The sequence below is a fragment of the Mus pahari genome, chromosome 8 (genome assembly GCF_900095145.1).
Source record: "Mus pahari chromosome 8, PAHARI_EIJ_v1.1, whole genome shotgun sequence".
Lineage (NCBI taxonomy): Eukaryota > Metazoa > Chordata > Mammalia > Rodentia > Muridae > Mus > Mus pahari.
The window spans coordinates 22,796,202-22,798,930 of NC_034597.1; the positions used below are offsets into that span (position 1 = coordinate 22,796,202).

Below are 2,729 nucleotides of genomic sequence, written 5' to 3' on the forward strand. Positions count from 1 at the left end.
CCCTCCCTTACCATTGCTCTGCAAGCAGCCCTCCCTCCCTCCCTCACCTATGCTCTGTGAGAAAATCCAAGAAATTCATTGGTTCCCAGAGTGAACTGTGGCAGACTGTGGTTTGATATGTCATTGAGACCACAGAAGGGAGTATGGGCATCATTAAGGCCCCCCCCCAAAGGAATTTTACCAATAGAAGGACATATACCACTAGACATCAAAACATACCAAATACAGTAATAAAACAATATGGTTTGAGAATGGTAGCAAACAGTTCAGATGATTCCTAAATAGATCCATGTGTATGTGTGAGAACTGAGTTTTTATGACCAAAGATGGCAATCAGATAAAAAGGTCAGTAATGACATTGTGTTCTGAAAACTAGCTACTAGATTCAAGAGATGAGAGATGAACACAAATGGAAAGGCAGGGCTCCCATACTTACTCCCACACTAAAAAAAAAAAAAAAAAAAAAAAAAAGAAGAAGAAGAAGAAGAAGAAGAAGAAAAAAAAAAAAAAAAAAAAAAAGAAGAAGAAGAAGAAGAAGAAGAAGAAGAAGAAAAAGCNGAAGAAGAAGAAGAAGAAAAAGCCATGAAGCTAGAGAAACACAAGCATCGTCAGGGAGACTCAGGCCACAAGTACTTGGTTACCTGAGGCAGAAGTCTCCAGTTTGGAAAAACAAGTCTCCAGTTGAAAAATGTAGCTACAGTGTACTCATGTACATAAAACAAATAAATTCTTTAAAACACACACACACACACACTTAAACCCTCCTCACCTCTCTGCTAGCTTTGGGGATGAGAGGGCAGGACGGGATGAAGTCACAGGGACCATTTCTGCTGAGCTTGTTTCCACCAGCGACACTGCCAGGATCTCAGAGGATGCTGCACTTTCTGGGGCTGGCTTTTTCTATTAGCAAGAAAAAGTGACTATGCAGGAATAAAGTAACTTGAAGCCAGAGCCTACGACTACCACTGAAGTACCAGTGCAGCTCTGGTTAGAGGGTGGTGGGGACCGTCTCTGCCTAAACCCAAGAAGAATATGCTCAACGTGGTAGATTCTCTCACAGCTGGGAGAAAGATGGGCAAGGAAAACCACCTTTTCAGACAAACAGAAAGTTCGAGGGGGCTAGAGGGACGACTCAGCACAGTTAGGAGCACTGGCTGCTTTTCCAGAGGACTTGGGTTTGATTCCCAGCACCTACACGGCAGCTCACAACTGTCTTCTGACCTCCATGGGCACCAGGCATGCATGTGGTGCATGCATATACATACATGCAAGGAAAACATTCATACACAAAAACCTATCTAATAAAAATGGAAAGAAAATGTACAAGTCCATACTCTGAGATATGAAGCTACTGCACAGTTCAAACCAGAGGGGCAAGACAAGAAGGGTTCACACTCTGCACCCCAACAGAAAGCCCCCAGTAAGTATGGTTATAGCCAGGAAGAGACAGGCAAGGGACAGAGAGAAGACCTAAAGCTAAAAAGACATACAAAAGTCACTGAAGGAGTTTTTAAGTGTCTGGTAGAGCAACCACATAGAGAATAAGAGCAACTGTATCATATAACACCCAGTCCTTGATTACAAATCCTTACTGACGTTAGTTACTGTCTTAGTATTAAGTGCAACTTAAACAAAAGGCACGTAAGGGGTACCAAGAAGCAAGGAAAAAGTGTGAAGAAAGAAAGCCCAGTGTCAGAGCCCAAGGCAAATATGGCATCGAATAAGAGACTACGAGATTGGGCATTTAAAATAATAATTATCAAAATGTTATAGACACTGGGGTGACTCAGTGGGGAAGAGTACTTGTTGCTAAGTACCACTAAGTCTATCCCCAGAACCCATGCCATGGAGAGAATCGACTTTAGCATGTTGCCCTCTGACCTCCACACATGTGTAATGACATGTGCATGCCCACATACATGTATACACACACACAATATAAAAACAGAAAAACAATGCTTTTTAAAAACATTAGGGGCTGGAGAGATGCTTCAGCAGTAAAGAACACAGGCTGCTTTCTCAGAGGACCCTGGTTCAACTTCCACTAACCATATCAGGCAACTGCCGGTAACTCCAGCTGCAGGGAATCTGAAAGTTCTGACCTCTACAGGTACGCCTGTGCTTATACCCACATGCAGACATATACACACTATACATAATTAGAAATAGAAAAATAAATCTCTAAAAATCTCAAAGAAAACTAAAATGGTATAGATGAGAATGCAAAAAGAGTTGGCTCAGCAGTTAAGAGCACCGTCTGCTTTTCCAAAAGATCTGAGTTCAATCCCCAGTACCCACATGATAGCTCACAACTCTAACTCCAGTTCTAGGGGATCTGACCCTCTCACACACATACAAGCAGGCAGAACATAAATGTACATAAAATAAAAATAAATAAATCATTAAAAAACATAACAAACAAAACAATAAATGGTTATCTAAGTGCCAGGAGTAAAGAATTCTTACACATGAAACCTGTTACCTCAAAAGTAAAATGCTAATAAATTTGATATGAGCCAGGAATGGTGGTGCACACATATAATCCCAGGACTCAGGAAGGCCGAGGCAAGAGGATCAACAGTTTCACCTTGCCTCAGCTTGGGCTATTGCAGCAGCAGCAGCAGCAACAACAACAACAAGACATAATTAAATTCTGCATTAGAAAAGGGCCACAAGTCGGGCGTGGTGGCACACGCCTTTAATCCCAGCACTCGGGAGGCAGAGGCAGG

General features: G+C 42.2%; 1 protein-coding gene across 4 annotated transcripts in view; it reads right to left on the reverse strand.

The window, feature by feature from the left end:
* Mettl6 (methyltransferase like 6) overlaps nt 1-2,729 on the reverse strand; it is a 24,286-nt gene that overhangs the window by 17,826 nt on the left and 3,731 nt on the right. The window lies entirely within an intron of this gene.